Source organism: Somniosus microcephalus, chromosome 20 (genome assembly GCF_052327205.1).
Source record: "Somniosus microcephalus isolate GS21.2 chromosome 20, FLI_Smic_1.0, whole genome shotgun sequence".
Lineage (NCBI taxonomy): Eukaryota > Metazoa > Chordata > Chondrichthyes > Squaliformes > Somniosidae > Somniosus > Somniosus microcephalus.
In genome coordinates this window covers 82,585,758-82,604,103 of record NC_141006.1, presented here as the reverse complement: position 1 = coordinate 82,604,103, position 18,346 = coordinate 82,585,758, and positions in this window count along the sequence as shown.

The following is an 18,346-nucleotide window of genomic DNA, read 5'->3' as shown; positions in this document are numbered from 1 at the left end:
CCTTCCGTGACCGTAACCATCTTCGTACCAGCCATTAGGGTGGTTAGCCCTATGGCGGGAGGGTTTTACGGGCTCCCACAACCCATATGGGGGGGGGGGACCACCCACACCCACGGACGCAAGTATCCCGTTGGATGTCAACCCAGAATTTAGAGCCGGAGCTCCGACTCCACTTGCCGGGACTGTCTGGAGCGGGTTTCGAAACCCTACGCCTTCTGGCCCAGCGGTGGGGATGCTACCGCTACGCCAAAGGCCCACTCCATCAGTGAAGTAATTCCTGGCTAATTGCAAAGGCATTGTCTATTATAAAGCTTCAAGTCAGTTAGATTGCCCACCTGAACTCACGTGCACAGTGCAAAAAACAGACTGTAAGTACAAGTTTTTCAAAAAACCACCATTGAGAGCTAGTGGAGTGCACTTCTGTCTGATATACCATGAAGGTGTGAAGGAATAAGCAATATAACTTATTCAGAAAAATATACTGGGAGAGAAATTCGGTGGGCTGCGCCACCAGTTAGCGCCTAAAGAAGGCACTCAGTGGCTTTAGCGCCACTGGCCACGCCTCCCGCGATATTTAGCTGGGGCGCTAATGGCAGCGTTAGCCTGTTGCACTGCGCCACCGCCGATGACGTCATCGGTGTGCGCAGCGCCCCGCTACCGCCCCGATCGCAATATTTGGCAGCAACCGCCTCTGTAGCGCCGCTCGCTAACCGCGCCCGGTTCACAGGGCCTACCTGTGGCAGCAGTGGCGCAAATTAAGGTGGAGGTGTGGGGCAGCCGTTTTTTTCGGCGGTTGCCTGCCAGCTCCTCCGTCCCCGGCCTCCTGTTCTCCCCCCATGGCATTGCCGGCTGTTTTCCGAGAGCCCGACACTTCTCCTCGGTGCCGGGCTCTTTTGCCGGCACTCGCGATCGCTCATCGCGCTGGTGCAGGCCCCTCCCCCTTAAGAATGGGAGGAAGGCCTGCAGTACCGCAGCGCGCCATGCCGCAGCGGGTGGCGCTGCAGCACATTGCGCTGCGATATTCAGTTTCAGCGCCCTAAGAGGGACGCGGAGCGCCTCGAGCCTCGCCCCGTCTCCCTCTTGGGGTGCTCAAGCTGAATTTCCAGCGATCGCTGCTGCTCCGATCGCAGCGCAAAATCTGGCGCCCAGGCGAGCGCGGCGCCCCGTTCGCGGCTCCACCCAATTTCTCCCCCACGATCTTATGAAAGAATTCTGGCTTTATTAAAACAGGACAAACTGGGTTTGGAAATTTAGAAACCGAACGATGAAATAGCTGTGAAAGAATTCTGGCTATTGAGATAAGACAGATGTTGACCCTGAATAAATAACCTTATTGAAACAGAAGGTGCATGGCTCCGACAGGCTGATCTTTGGGAACAAAAACAATGGTTCACCCTGGATAAGGTGTTCTAATTTAAACTTTGTAATGATGGCACATAAGATAAGGAACATCTGCCCTCGTAAAGATGACATAAAATAAGGAACAGCTGCCTGTCACACCGTTCTATATGGTAAACTCAGAACACCTGGAGATGAGACAAGATTCTGGAATATTACAAGCTGATGTGGCAGTAAGAATTGCTTAGGTCGGCAGAAAGATGAATAGGGATAATTAACTTGAGTCAGCAGGAACTTTAAAGGAAATACCACTGAAAAAGGGTATAAATATTGAACTCTCAAATAGGATATCAGACTCACTTTAACCAGGCAAAGCGATTCTTGGCTACAGAGGCAGCTCTGTAGTCTCCAACTCTTTGTACCTCGGGGATAAAAGGTATTTGATATTGATGTATATCCTGTATAGAAACCTTTAAGAACTGTAATACTGTAGCGAAGTTAAGGTTTAAAAGTAAGATACTCGGTTAATAATAAGATAGTATTTTTTCTCTTTTTAGAACTGTTAACGTTGCGATTGACTGATTCACCAACTGTAAATTGCATGTCAGTTCTTTTAATAAATCTCTATATATTTTAAGAATTGTCTCACAAGTCTTCTGTATCAATAACTCACGAACTCAATCTCTGTATGTAAAGTAAATGAAATGTAAATTACATAAGATAAGTACATAAGAAATAGGAGCAGGAGTCGGTCATTTGGCCCCTCGAGCCTGCTCCGCCATTTAATGAGATCATAGCTGATCTAATCTTGGGCTCAGCTCCATTTCCCTGCCCGCTCCCCATAACCTTTCACTCCCTTATTGTTCAAAAATCTGTCTATCTCCACCTTAAATATATTCAATGACCCAGCCTCCACAGCCCTCTGGGGCAGAGAATTCCACAGATTTACGACCCTCTGAGAGAAGAAATTCCTCCTCATCTCAGTTTTAAATGGGCGACCCCTTATTCTGAAACTATGCCCCCTAGTTCTAGATTTCCCCACGAGGGGAAACATCTTCTCTGTATCTACCTTGTCAAGCCCCCTCAGTATCTCATATGTTTCAATAAGATCACCTCCCATTCTTCTAAACTCCAATGAGTATCGGCCCAACCTGGTCAACCTTTCTTCATAAGTCAACCCCTTCATCTCAGGAATCAACCTCGTGAACCTTCTCTGAACTGTCTCCAATGCAAGTATATCCCTCCTTAAATAAGGAGACCAAAACTGTATGCAGTACTCCAGGTATGATCTCACCAATACCCTGTACAGTTATAGCAGGACTTCCCTGCTTTTATACTCCAACCTCCTTGCAATAAAGGCCAACATTCCATTTGCCTTCCTGATTACTTGCTGTACTTGCATGCTAACTTTTTGTGTTTCATGCACAAGGACCCCCAGGTCCCTCTGTACTGCAGCAATTTGTAATCTCTCTCCATTTAAATAATAATTAGCTTTTTTATTTTTCTTACCAAAGTGGATAACCTCACACTTTCCCACATTATACTCCATCTGCCAAATGTTTCCCCATTCATTTAGCCTGTCTATATCCCTTTGCAGACTATTTGAGTCCTCTTCACAACTTGCTTTCCCACCCATCTTTTTATCATCAGCAAATTTGGCTACATTATACTCGGTCCCTTCATCTAAGTCATTAATATAGATTGTAAATAGTTGAGGCCCCAGCACTGATCCCTGTGGTGCCCCACTAGTTACCGTTTGCCAACCGGAAAATGACCTATTTATCCTGACTCTCTGTTTTCTGTTAGTTAGCCAATCCTCTATCCATGCCAAGATATTACCCCCAACCCCGTGAGCTCTTAACTTGTGCAGTAACCTTTTATGTGGCAACTTATCGAATGCCTTCTGGAAATCCAAATACACCAGATCTACTGGTTCCCCTTTATTCACCCTGCTCGTTACATCCTCAAAGAACTCCAGCAAATTTGTCAAACATGATTTCCCTTTCATAAAACCATGCTGACTCTGATTGACTGTCTTATGATTTTCTAAATGCCCTGCTACTGCTTCCTTAATAATGAACTCCAGCATTTTCCCAATGACAGATGTTAGGCTAACTGGTCTATAGTTTCCTGCTTTCTGTCTCCCTCCCTTCTTTAGTAGGGGCGTTACATTTGCGGTTTTCCAATCCGCTGGGACCTCTCCAGAATCCAGGGAATTTTGGTAAATTGAAACCAATGCATCCACTATCTCTGCAGTCACTTCTTTTAAGACCCTAGGATGCAGGCCATCAGGTCCAGAGGACTTGTCCACCTTTAGTCCCATTATTTTACCGAGTACTTTTTCCTTAGTGATAGTGGTTGTTTTAAGATCCTCCCTCCCTATAGCCCCTTGATTATGTATTATTGGGATGGTTTTAGTGTCTTCTACTGTGAAGACTGATACAAAATCGAAATTGAAGTCATGAAAGAAAGAACTTGCATTTCTACAGCACCTTACACAACCTCGGGACATCCCAAAGTGTTTTACAGCCAATTAAGCACTTTATTAAAGTGTGGTCACTGTTGTAATGTAGGAAGCCCGGCAGCCAATTTGAGCACAGCAAGATTCCACAAACAGCAATGACATAATGACCAGATAATCTGTGTCAGTGCTGTTGGTTGAGGGGTAAGTATTGGCCCCAGGACACCAGGGAGAAATCCCCTGCTCATCTTCCAATAGTGCCATGGGATCTTTTACATCCACCTGAGAGAGCAGACAGGGCCTCGGTTTAACATCTCATCTGTTTCCTGTACCTGTTCCTGACATTTTAATGATCGATGTACCTGGACCCCCCAAGCCTCTTTGGACATCCACTGTTTTTAGCTTTTCACCATTTAGGTCCAGAGTGGATGACCTCACATTTGCTTACATTGCAATCCATTTGCCACAGTTTTGCCCATTCACTTAATCTGTTGATATCTCTTTGTAATTTTATGCTTTCATCTACACTGCCTGCAATGCCACCTATATGACTTTCTATGCCATCATCTAAGTTGTTAATAAATACTGTGAATAGTTGAGGCCCCAACACAGATTTCTGTGGGACACCATCAGTCACATCCTGCCAATTAGAGTACCTACCCATTATCCCTACTCTCTGTCTCCTGCTGCTCAGCCAATTTCCTAACCAGGTCAATAATTTGCCCTCAATTACATGAGCTTCTACCTTAGTTAACAGTCTCTTATTTGGAACTTTATCAAATGCCTTCTGGAAGTCCATATAAATAACATCCATAGTCATTCCCCTGTCTACTACTTTAGTCACCTCTTCAAAAAATTCAATCAGGTTTGTAAAGCATGACCTACCTTTCACAAATCCATGCTGTCTCTCTCTGAGCAACTGAAAATTTTTGAGGTGTTCTGTCACCCTATCCTTAATTATAGACGCTAGTAATTTCCCGACAACAGATGTTAGGCTAACTGATCTATAATTCCCTGGTTTCCCTATCTCGCCATTCATAGAAACATAGAAGATAGGAGCAGGAGTGGGCCATTCGGCCCCTCGAGCCTGCTCCGCCATTCAATCAGATCATGGCTGATCATCCAAATTCAGTACCCTGTCCCTGCTTTCTCTCCATATCCCTTGATCCCTTTAGCCTTAAGAAATATATCTAACTCCTTCTTGAATATATTTAATGAATTGGCCTCTACTGCCTTCTGTGGTAGAGAATTCCACAGGTTCACCACTCTCTGGGTGAAGAAATTCCTCCTCATCTCTGTCCTAAATGGCTTACCCCTTATACTTAGACTGTGACCCCTGGTTCTGGACTCCCTGGCCATCGGGAACATCCTTCCTGCATCTAGTCTGTCTAGTCCTGTTAGAATTTTATAAGTTTCAATGAGATCCCCTCTCATTCTTCTAAACTCCAGCGAGCATAAGCCCAGTCGACCCAATCTCTCCTCATACGTCATTCCTGCCATCCCAGGTATCAGCCTGGTGAATCTTCGCTGCACTCTCTCCATGGCAAGAACATCCTTCCTCAGATAAGGCGACCAAAACTGCACACAATACTCAAGATGTGGACTCACCAAGGCCCTGTACAACTGCAGCAAGACATCCTTGTTCCTGTACTCGAACCCTCTTGCTACGAAGGCCAACATACCATTTGCCTTCTTAACCGCCTGCTGCACCTGCATGCTTGCCTTCAGCGACTGGTGCACAAGGACACCCAGGTCTCGTTGCACTTCCCCTTCTCCCAATCTAGCTGATGAGAGATTGTGTAGAATGGGCCTATACTCTCTGGAGTTTAGAAGAATGAGAGGTGAACTCATTGAAACATACAAGATTCTGAAGGGAGCACAGTCTCAGGATAAGCGGTCAGCCATTTAAGACTGAGATGAGGAAGAATTTCTTCACTCAGAAGGTTGTGAATCTTTGGAATTCTCTGCCCCAGAGGACTGTGAATGCTGAGTCTTTGAGTATATTCAAGGCTGAGATAGATAGATTTTTGGACTCTAGGGGAATCAAGGGATACGGAGATCGGGTGGGAAAGTGGAGTTCAGGTCGATGATCAGCCATGATCTTATTGAATGGCAGAGCAGGCTCGAGGGGCCGTATGGCCGACTCCTGCTCTTACTTCTTATGTTCTTATGTGTTGGTGACGGATCAGGGCCATTCAAAGCCCCATCTGCTCTCAGTATGGGCTGTTTCAATAGCCAATCGGTCTATAAGAATTTAAATGAAAATGAACCCTATTTATTGCCAGATATATTTAATGGGGAGACAGCCCCAGTCTGACTATCGCTCAGACATGCTCAATGCTCACAGTTTGGCATCAGCCTTACCATTACTATCCTCTTTCTTCTTGCCACACATGATTGGTTCTTCTACCCATTGATTTTGCAGCATTTTGTTGTTGGAGGGGATGAAGTCACTTTCTGTTTCTCTGGAACTGAAATAAACAGCGACTTGTGAGCATTGTATCCTAGTGTGTGTTTTATCCAAGCCTCTTCTGTCAAATAAATGCGGATAATTCATAGCTGTAAAGAGCAGTGCAGGGACAGTGGAGGATTATTTAAAACTGATTATTTTTGGTGGACCCCTTGAAAACTTCTCGTGGAGCCCTAGGGGACTGCGGACCTCTGCTAACAGAACAAAGGGTAATCTTTAAGGAGGAGATGTTCCAAGTACAGGCTAGGTACATTTCAACAAGAGGGAAGGGTAAAGGAACCAAAGCAAGGGCTCTTTGGATGCTGAGGGAGATAGAGAAGATGGTGAAACAAAAAAAGAGGGTGTATGATGAATGTCAGGTGAATTCTTCAAGGGAGAACCAGACCAAATACAATAAGTTGAGAGGGGATGTGAAGATAAAAATAAAATTGGCAAAGAGAGAATATGAGAGTACAGGAAAGTTTTTTTTATCCGGCACCAACGGGACCGACGTGGTGCCGGTTCATCAAAAATTCCGGATAACCGAAAGCTATAGTAAAAGATACGGAGAGCTGACAGCTCCGTATAAAGCAGCAAACCCTGTTGCTTAGCAACAAGTGCAGAACAATGGCCACAAGTTCCAAGCGTCTCTGTAGCTTAGCAACAACTGCAGCCACACCCTTGCACAGCAACAGATCGAGGAAGGCAAGTACAATATGAAGTAAAACTTACCTGAACCTACTCCTGAATTTTGCCGGTTAACTGAGATTTCTGGTTATTTAGGTGCCGGTAAATCGAAAGTTTCCTGTAGAATGGCGGTTAACATAAAAGGGAACCCAAAAATCTTCTACCGGCATGTAAACAGTAAGCGGGTAGTAAGAGATGGGGTGGGGCCTATTAGAGACAAAGAAGGTGAAATATGCTTAGAGGCGCAGGGCAAGACTAGAATACTCAATGAGTACTTTCTATCGGTGTTTACTAAGGAGGTGGATGCTGATAAAATATCGGTAGAAGTGGAAAAGGTAGAAGGAATGGAAGGGTTGAAAATTGATAGACAGGATGTACTAGAAAGGCTGAGTATGCTTAGAGTGGACAAGTCGCCTGGTCCAGATGGCTTGTATCCCAGGTTGCTAAGGGAATTGGGAGAGGAGATAGTGGAAGGGCTTGCCATAATTTTCCAATCTGCCTCAGATACGGGAGAGGCGCCTGAGGATTGGAAAGTGGCAAATGTGACATCATTGTTCAAGAAAGGGCGTAAGAAGGACAATCCTAGTAACTACAGGCCGGTCAGTTTAACACCAGTGGTGGGTAAAGTAAAGAGAGGATTGATGAAGGGAATGCAATGGATGTTGTCTACATGGATTTTTGAAAGGCGTTTGACAAAGTACCACATAGAAGGCTGGTTAACAAAATTGAGGCTCATGGAATAGGTGGGTCAGTGGCAGCTGGGATAAGGAATTGGCTTAAAGACAGAAAACAGTGAGTTGTGGTAAATGGCTGATTTTCAGACTGGAGGATGGTAGAGAGTGATGTTCCCCAAGGGTCAGTGCTGGGGCCACTGCTTTTTTTGATACATATAAATGACCTGGATATTGGAATACAGAGTAGAATTTCTAAATTTGCCGATGGCACCAAACTTGGGGGTGTGGCAACCAGTGATGATGACACCAATCGACTGCAACAGGACATAGAAAGGTTAGTGGAATGGGCAGACAAGTGGCAGATGGAATTTAATACAGAGAAGTGTGAGGTGATGCATTTTTGCAGAAGGAACAGGGAGAGGCAATACACACTTAATGGCACAGTTTTAAAGAATGTGCAGGGACGGAGGGACCTGGGAGTTAATGTGCATAGATCCCTGAAGGTGGCAGGACATATTGAGAGAGTGGTTAACAAAGCATATGGGATCTTGGGCTTCATAAATAGAGGTATTGAGTACAAAAGTAGAGAAGATATGCTGAACCTTTATAAAGGGCAGATTAGGTCACAACTGGAGTATTGTGTCCAGTTCTGATCACCACACCTTAGGAAGGATGTGAAAGCCCTTGAGAGGGCGCAGAGGAGATTTACCAGAATGGTTCTGGGGATGGGGGATCTTAGCTACAAGGACAGGTTGGAGAAGCTGGATTTGTTTTCATTAGAGCAAAGGAGGTTGAGGGGTGATTTGATAGAGGTGGACATGAGTATGACGGGTTTGGATAGGCTAGACGGGGAAAGGCTGTTCCCACTAGTTGATGGTAGAAAGACTAGGGGACACAGATTTAAGGTTTTGGGCAAGAGATACAGGGGAGGATGTGAGGAAATACTTTTTTACGCAGCGAGTGGTGATGACCTGGAACTCGCTGCCGACGGAAGTGGTGGAAGCGGAGACACTCAGTGTTTTCTAGGGAAGACTGGATAGGCACTTGAGGGAAATAAACTTGCAGGTTTATGGGGAAAGAGCGGGGGAATGGGACCGACTGGATTGGTCTACAGAGAGCCGGCATGTACTCGATGGGCCGAATGACCTCCTCTGTGCCGTTATGACTCAATGAGCTGGATTTTGATACTGGAGGCGTGTAGAAGGCGGGACTACAACTTTCGGGGTTGTAGTCCTGCCTCCATTGAGTTGTGGCCAATCCACGCGATTTTCACTTGATTGACCTTGTTGAGCCTGCCCAGCGGGCTCAGCAGGCCAATTAAGGGCCACCCGGCAACAGGTGACGTCACAGATTGACATTTCATCTGTCAAGAGCTTTTGACAGATGAAATATCAGCATTTGACAGCTCTTTGAAGCTGTCAAACACTGACAATCTGTATTCCAAGTTAATTCCTTCCTCTCAAGCTGATTTAGAGATCTCTCCAGAACAGAAAGCTGAATGCTGCAACTTTTGACAGCTCGCGGCCATTCTGCTTTCTGTGCCGTTGAGATGAGGGACTCCCGAGACCTGAAGGAAGGAAGGCTGTAAAGGTAAGTAAAACTTCTTTAAACACTTTACACACACCAAACACACTTACCTCTGCACTCATGCACCCATCACTCACTTGAACAACGGACATCTCGAATCCTCCAAGCCCTTCAGCCCGATGGTCCGCCTCGCTAACTTGGCGTGGTTTGGAGCCATCGGGAATCCCACACTTCAGCAATAAAAATAGGGATTAGGCTAAAAACTGCCTGTTAACTACCTGTTAACAGGCAGTTAATTGGCACTAATCCCCTTCCCGCCTCGGGGAGGTGGGTTTCAGTGCGGGTCGGGTAGCCGCCTCCTTTGAAACTGGCATGGAGGTGGGTTGGAGGCGGGATGGGTTCGTGCCCCCCAATTTCGAGATTTTAACCCCCCACACGCCTCCAATCCCGCCTCCACGGCCCAATGAAAATCCTAGTACGATAGCAAAATACTGCAGATGCTGGAAATCCAAAATAACAACAGAAAATGCTGGAAAACTCAGCAGGCCAGGCAACGTCTGTGGAGAGAAAATAGAGTCAACATTTCGGGTCTTGACAAAGGGTTTTGACCCGAAACGTTGGCCCAGAAATTCCAGAACGGGGCTTGCAGCGCGTGCAAGCCCCGTATTTACACTTACCCCGCGCTACTGCCGATCAGCTCCAGGGACGCCTGGAATTGGTGTTTCCAGAAGAAGAATCCCGGGCAGCGTATGACGTCACGCCGCCCAGGAGTGCAGCCAGCGCGAAGTCAGGAGCGTGCAGTGCAAGTGAGACATGCCCCTTGAGGTCTCAGTTTCACTGGACACGCCCCCAATGTTTCTGTCAAGCTGCTAACCATTTTTACATGCAAAGCAGCAGTTTAAATAGGTTTTTGGAAGTTTTTTGAAGATTTTGGTAACTTTCATAAACTTTTTAAAATGTTTACATTATTTTGAGTAATCTGAAGTAGTTTTAAAGAGAATTAAAGCAATTTAAAGACTTTTAAAAGCCCTAAAAGAATTTTTTTAATTCCATTTATTTATTTAGCAATGTCGTCGTCATACGTGTCTTCACACTGTTCCCTTTGGGGAACTGTATGAAGTGGTGGAAGGATTTATGGCCATGATTAATGCTCATTCCGTGACCATCTTTGAACCAGCCATTAGGGCGGTTAGTCCTATGGCGGGAGGGTTTTACGGGCTCCCACAAGCTATACAAGGAGGGGGGGCCACCCACACCCACGGACGCAAATATCCCACTGGATGTCAACCCAGAATTTAGAGCTGGAGCTCCGACTCCACTTGCCGGGACTGTCTGGAGCGGGGTTCGAAACCCTACCCTGATCTGGCCCAGCAGCGGGGATCCTATCGCTATGACAAAGGCCCAATCCAATTAGCAACGTGAAATGGCAGCATAGGGCTCCAGTCACGGGGAGGGAAAAGGCGCAGGAAACGTATGGGTGTCACCTTTTGTGCGGAGTGGGCCTTTTGCGTAGCAGTAAGCATCCCCGCCGCTGGGCCAGAAGGAGTAGGGTTTTGAACCCCACTCCAGACAGTCCCGGCAAGTGGAGTCGGAGCTCCAACTTTAAATTCTGGGTGGACATCCAGCGGGATGCTTGCGTCCGTGGGTGTTGGTGGCCCCCCCCCCCCTCAGATGGGTTGTGGGAGCCCGTAAAACCCGCCCGCCATAGGACTAACCACCCTAATGGCTGGTTCAAAGATGGTTACGGTCACGGAATGAGCGTTAATCACGGCCATAAATCCTTCCACCACTTCATACAGTTCCCCAAAGGGAACAGTGTGAGGATACGTACGATGATGACCTCTTGCGCAATGCACCTCCTTGGACCCTCAGTCGCAGATGCGAGGGGGCAAGTTGTGCAATTGTAAAAAATTTTATTTTATTGACATGTAAAATGTTGGCCCAGTAATTCCCTTCCAAATGCGCTAGTACGGTCGGGGTACTTACGCATCTGGCCAGATGAAATGCCGGTTTTCAGCATGCACAGTGCATGTGGGGAAAACCGGCATTTCCTGTCCTCTGAACGAAGGGGTTCAGAGGCAGAACGCGTGCGACTGCACAGGCAGCGCGTGCGCAGTATAATTCGCCGCTTTCATTAATGCTTTCAGTGAGGTCCAGTCATTACAACTTACACATGAAAAAAGCATGGGTACAGTTGCTCCAGAGGCTGCGGAGGAAGATATTTCTTATCGTGGAGCTTCTGAAAGTATGTATGTCTGTATATATTCCTTTGCGTGTTATGTATATATTCCTTTACTTATGTGTATGAATGTATTATTTAATTATGACTTTCAGAGAAAGTAACTTATTGGAAAATCATAATTAAAAATATACATTCATACACATTAGTAAAGGAATATAAAACATACATACATATACGTAAAGGAATATATGTGGACATACATACATAACTCATTCTCACATTCCATTCACACAGCCACAATTGCTCCTTCTACCTACCATTCTGAAAACCCGTTTAAAAAAAAAAATTAAAGTTTAAAACTTAGTTAAAATTTCTTAAAATAGCTTCCCTCCCTTTCCCAAACCTAAATATTGCATTTCATAAGCTCCTCCATAAAATATATCTCCTTCCCCAGCCAATGAACAACTTTACACTTGCTTTTTTTAAGTGCAAGTTCTAGGGACTTACCCTCACTGAATCCATCAGTGAAATCTACAAAGTTCACTGCGCAAGCGCTGCCTGTGCAGTCGCACGCGCTGTGAATAGACCTCGGGTCTGGAAATGCCAGCGTTCCCCGCATGCGCTGTTCCTGCTGAACGCCGGCATTTCCAACGGCCAGATGCGTGAGTAACCCGACCGCACTCACGCTTCTGGCCTGGAATTTCTGGCCCGTTGACTCTATTTTCTCTCCACGGATGTTGCCTGGCCTGCTGAGTTTTTCCAGCATTTTCTGTTGTTATTTCCAATGAAAATCCTGCCCATATGACTCTATGGTTGAGAACCCCTGGCCTAGAATATCCTCAAAACAAGTTGCCACGTAAATAAACTGTGCCTGCTCATGGCCTGCAGAGGGACTTACACACGGGTTTCCTGGTTCTTCTCATTTACATTCCCATTGGTGCAGTTGTTGGTGTAGAATGGGTTTAAATGGAACAATTACCTGGAAACTGCTTGCAGCCTTTAACAAGAGAGTTCAGCCTGCACTCTTCAGCAGCACACTGGGGAACAACGAACTAAGTGCTTGGCTCTTTCACTTCACTCTCTAATAAATTCTCTGCATGTCTTAGCAATATTTTTATTACACTTGTACAGAATTATGACTACACAGATAATCATCTGGATCCAGAGGGCGGCAGGGCGTGGCAGCACGCCAGAATGGAAGAATACAGAACTTCACTGACTCACATCTCCAAACCCATCTCACGAGTACTAACACTTACCCAATGAAACATCAGGGAAGCCAACAGCAACAACAACAACTTGCATTTATACAGCACCCTTTAAAGTAGTAAAACGTCCCAAGGTGTTTCACGGGAGCGATTATCAAACAAAATTTAACACCGAGCCACATAAGGAGATATCAGAACAGGTGACCAAAAAGCTTGGCCAAAGAGATAAGTTTTAAGGAGTGTCTTGAAAGTTTATAGGGCTCGATTTTCAGTATAGGCAGTTTTGGGGCGCTAACCTTAGCGCCCGCCCGAAGTTAGCGCCCGCCCCAAAGTAGCGCCCCGTTGCCGGGAATTCAGTGGCTTCGCCCTAAGAGGTTGGTGGAGCGCTAAAAGAGGCGTTCCACTACTATCTTTAGGCGCTAAGCCGGCGGTCCAGAGGGATAGCGCCCAGGCGGGGCGCAGCGCTGTTGCGGTCATTTTTGGACTGACAGCAGACCCCGTGGCGCCGACCAGCTCTTAAAGGGGGAAGGGACGAATTGGTCTGCTGCCATGCCCTGCACACTGCAGCCTTGCAAAGAGGCCTCAACACTGCTGCTCAGCCCCAGGGAGTCATGGCAACGCCAGAGAAGGCCCGTCAGCGTGCCCTGCGCTTCTCAGAGGGTGATCTGGACATAATGGTCACAGCTCTGGAGGTGAGGCGCAAGATCTTGTTCCCAGAGAGTGGGAGGAATCCAACCCACCACGGCTACACCAAAGCCTGGAAGCAGATCGCCCAGAGGGTGACGTTCACTGGCGATGCCCCCAGGACCCACAAACAATGTCGTAAAAAATACAACGACCTGACCAGGATTGTCAGGGTGAGTACCCTTTCCAGTCTCCTCCTCATTCTTGCATGTACACCTGACATGATGGGCAAAGGGAGCTGAAAGTCCTATTGGCCAGCCCTCAGCCCGCAGCATTGGGACAGTCATGAGCATCAATTGGCCATTCGGCACTCTACACTCTGGCCAAGCTATTCCACCATGGGAGGCAGTGCACACTACATCAGGGCTTCACTCTGGCCAAGCTATTCCACCATGGGAGGCAGTGCACACTACATCAGGGCTTCACTCTGTCCAAGCTATTCCACCATGGGAGGCAGTGCACACTACATCAGGGCTTCACTCTGGCCAAGCTATTCCACCATGGGAGGCAGTGCACACTACATCAGGGCTACACTGCGCACTTACAGCCCGTCCTTTCTCTTGCAGGCTAAAGTAGCCTTTAATCGCCAGGCCCGTGCCAGGGGTGGCTGCGCCAAGCTGCAGAAGCTCACTCGGCTGGAGGAGCGCGTGTGTGTGCTCATGGGAGCCCGTGTGATCGTCCCCACAGCGTGCGGAGTAGCCGACCCTCCACTGCCCGGCAATGGTAAGGACCTCGCCTTTTGGCCCTCTCGCGTCGCACTGGCCCATCCGAGCTACCTCCTTTGCCACTGTCCCACCAATGCGCTGAATGCCACCAGTCCGAACTCCCTCGCTGACGCCGTCTCCTCACTCTGAAGCTACTCTTGTGCATTCCTGCTTTCAGCTGGTGACGACCAGGACCCTGAAGCTGCCAGTGACAGCACCTCCGAGCAGGAGGAGGAGGAGGAGCAAGCCGGACCATCGGGGGAACAGTCACGTCCCGCAGGAGAGGAGGAAATGCTTGACACCTCCTCACTGGACGAGTGCCTGGAGGAACTGTCGCAGGGCAATGCAGCTTCTGGGACCAGTGGCGTCCAGCCACCCAGGAGCCGTGCGCGTGGCCCGCGGCCTTCCCCCCAAAGGGGGGAAGGATCAGAGGGGAGTGTTGCTGATCGGCACACTCGCCGCCACCAACGTGGCAAGTGTCCCCTAGTTCGGCCCCCTCCTCCCCAGCGGGAGAGTCGCGACTCCAGTCCGGACACCTTCACCTCGGAGGAGGTGCGGAAGCTGGATAAGATGGCCGAGGATTCGGACCGGCGCCACACGGAGCTCATGAGCGTGGTGGGGCGCATGCCTGAGGCCATCGAGTCGCTGGCGACCAGTGTGCGCGAGTTCGGGGCAGCAACTGCCGCGAGTGGCCGCATGCTGACTGATGCCGTCAAGACCCTGGCGGATGTGATGCGCGCGCACACCAGGACAACAGGGGCACTCACTGCTGCCACACGCGCTGTCTCAGGCAGGCATCGCCAGGGCAGCCGCCGCGCTGGACCATCCCAGCAAGCCGCCCCTCGGCTGATTGTTGCGGATCCTGCAGTGCGGGCCCGGCCGAGTGCCACCGCGCCACAGCACCAGCCAGCGCATCCCAGACGCCAGCTGGCCCACATTGCGCCATCCGTCGCCGCCATTCCCCCACTGGGGCGTCAAGGGCAAGCGGCTGCAGCTGATGGTGGCCAGGCTCAGGTGCGCCACTCAGCAGACGGCCCCTCAAGGCCCAAACGCCGTGTAGGCCGCCCCCCAGCGGCATCTGGCGGAAGGGCATCTGAGCCTCAGGCGCCTTCCCCCAGCCTCGCAGCAGCCACTGGGCAGAGCTTGCGAAGGAGCAGCAGGCCAGGCAGGGGAGGCAAAAGGCTGGGCAAGGTCTCGCCCTCGCGGGCCACTCAGTAGAGGGTGTGGCCAGCTTTCCTTTTATATGGCGGTGGCCACCTTTATTTTGCCCATGGTTGTGTTGTTGGAGGGCTTATTTTTTGCGTTAGGCCAACGTTGAGGCCCGGTTTGAAGAAAGGTGGAGTGACTCCTCCCCAGTTTGTGGGAGTGAGTCGTTTGTTGGGCTTTTTGTGGGACCCGTTTATTGTTTTTGGGGATTCATGTGGGAAGGGCTTTTCATTTTTGTGTAATAAAAAATTATCTTTATTCATGCAGTCTCCATGGTTGTTCTTCTTAGTGTTTGTTGGCTTCGCCGGCTGAGGGCTTGCGGAGCGGCTGCATTCATCTTCCCTCATGGCCCCTGGCCATTCCCTGACAGGGGGCTTAGAAGTACCGTGTAATAAGGTGGCGTCGTGCGGCCCTTGGCCCTGGTCGCTCCCTCCTGGGAACGTACTCCTGCTCCTCCTCCTCCTCCTCCTCATGCTCCTCCTGCTCCTCCTCCTGAGGTGCTGGTCCAACGTCAGGTGGCAGTGCCTGAGTCCTGCGGATAGCCAGGTTGTGTAGCATGCAGCAAGCCACCACAAATTGTGAGACCCGGTCCGGCGAATACTGGAGAGCTCCTCCGGAGCGATCAAGGCAGTGGAACCGCTGCTTGAGGACCCCAATAGTTAGCTCGATGATGTTGCGGGTGGTTTGATGGCTCTCGTTGTAGGCCTCTTCAGCAGCGGTCCTGGGCGCGCGGAGCGGGGTCATGAGCCAGGTGCACAAAGGATAGCCTTTGTCCCCGAGTAGCCATCCTCTTGGGGGAGGCTGTGCCTGGAACATGTCATGCACAGTACTCTGCCGCAGGATAAAGGCATCGTGGCTGCTGCCTGGGAAGCTGGCATTGACTGCCATGATGCGCTGCTTGTGGTCACACACCAGCTGCACATTCAGAGAATGGTAGCCCTTCCTGTTGCGATACTGCTCGCCATGCTCCAGAGGGGCCCGCAAAGCCACATGCGTACAGTCAATGGCGCCCTGCACCAAGGGGAATTCCCCGAGTCTGGAAAATCCCAATGCGCGCTGATGCTGGCTCTCCAGGGCCATGGGGAAGGAGATGAATTGGCTTCTCCTTCTGAACAGTGCTTCGGTCACCTGGCGGATGCAGCGATGCGCGCCGTACTGGGAGATGTTTGCTATGTCCCCAGCAGCGTATTGGAAGGAGCCGGTGGCATAGAAGTTCAATGCCACCGTCACCTTCACTTCCACCGACAGAGACGTCCTGCACCTGAGCTTTGGCCGCAGATCTCGGCGAAGCAGGTGGCAGATCTCTGCAATCACCTCCTTTCGGAATCGGAGCCTTTTAACACATCGCGCGGCACTCATGTTTAGGTAGGAGCGCTGCTGGCGGTATAGCCTGACTGGGTAAGGCCTACGTGGCCGACGCCTGTAGCCCCCTCTGCCTCTAGCCAGGGCTGCCCCTCTCACAATGCGTCTGCGAGCCCTACGGACATGGAGCTGCAGCTCCGCGTTGGCACCCCATGCAACCCCCATCAAATCCTGGCAAACACTCAAATTTCCAAAAGGCCACTTGCAGCGCTCTGGCCTGAGTCCAAAAATACCTGAGCTCTTGCTGCTTGAAACCAGTTAGCTATCCTCCTTGTTGTGTCTCCAGAAATGCGTTGCGCAAGAGTGTTTTCTGAAAAAAGGCTGGCCTTTATACTGGAGAGCACGTCCCCTTTAATTTGCGCCCCCCGGGGCCCGCGCTGGTTGTGTTGCGTTCCTTTTTCCAAACGCTCCGGCCGCCAGCCGCACAATGGGGCGGTCCGACTGAAGTTTGGAATCGGGGCGCACAAAGGGCGTTGCACGAGGATGTGACGTCATTTTCTGCGCGCGCATCCGGGCGGGCGCTAAACTTTGTGCCGGCGCTAACGGGCAACTTAATTTGGGGCGGGGCGCAAACTGCGCTGCGCACGGGCGCTACACGCATAGCGCCCGAAAATCACTTCTCTTAAGGCGCTAACTGCTGGCGCTAGCAACTGAAAATCTAGTCCTCAGACTTTGGTCTCCTCCAGGACTTCTGTCCAGGGTGTAAAAAAAATAGGAAATGTCCTTATAGCCGCTGTTCCGTCATCATCTAACTGCAGGGGCTGGTGGAACTTTATGGCTTTTGTGTGGGGTGAGGTATGTACAATGGACAATTTCCAATTGACCCTCCCTCAACCTGCTGCAAATGAAGAGGATGAAGGCACATTACCATGCTCCTCCATTGCTGTTCTGGCAGTGAGTAGGTCAGGTCCCACTCCCAGGATTAACAAAGGCTTTCTGTGTCATCCAATGATATAGAAGATAACATTGAGTAGAGGCAGGGCAAGAAGCTTACCCGCACGTTTGCCCTGCTTCACCTCCAGCAGCAAAAAAGGGCTTCCCCTTCCCCTCCTTAAATCAACAAACAACAACAACATGCATTTATATAGCGCCTTTAACATAGTAAAACGTCCCAAGGTGCATCACAGGAGAATCGTCAAACAAAATTTGACACCGAGCCGAATAAGGCCTCCTTTTCACTATGGACGTACAATCCCTCTACACCTCCATCCCCCACCAGGATGGCCTGAGGGCACTCCGCTTCTTCCTTGAACAGAGGCCCAACCAGTCACCATCCACCACCACCCTCCTCCGCCTGGCTGAACTTGTTCTCACATTGAACAACTTCTCCTTTAACTCCACTCATTTCCTCCAAATCAAAGGTATTGCTATGGGTACCCGCATGGGTCCTAGCTATGCCTGCCTTTTCATGGGATATGTGCAACACTCTTTGTTCCAGTCCTACTCGGGTCCCCTCCCTCACCTCTTTTTCCGGTAGGACTAGACAGACTAGATGCAGGAAGGATGTTCCCGATGGTCGGGGAGTCCAGAACCAGGGGTCACAGTCTAAGGATAAGGGGTAAGCCATTTAATACTGAGATGAGGAGGAATTTCTTCACCCAGGGAGTGGTGAACCTGTGGAATTCTCTACCACAGAAGGCAGTTGAGGCCAACTTATTAAATATATTCAAGAAGGAGTTAGATATATTTCTTAAGGCTAAAGGGATCAAGGGATATGGGGAGAAAGCAGGGACAGGGTACTGAATTTGGATGATCAGCCATGATCTCATTAAATGGCGGAACAGGCTCGAGAGGCCAAATGGCCTACTCCTGCCCCTATCTTCTATGTTTCTATGTTTCTATTTTACATTGATGACTGTATCGG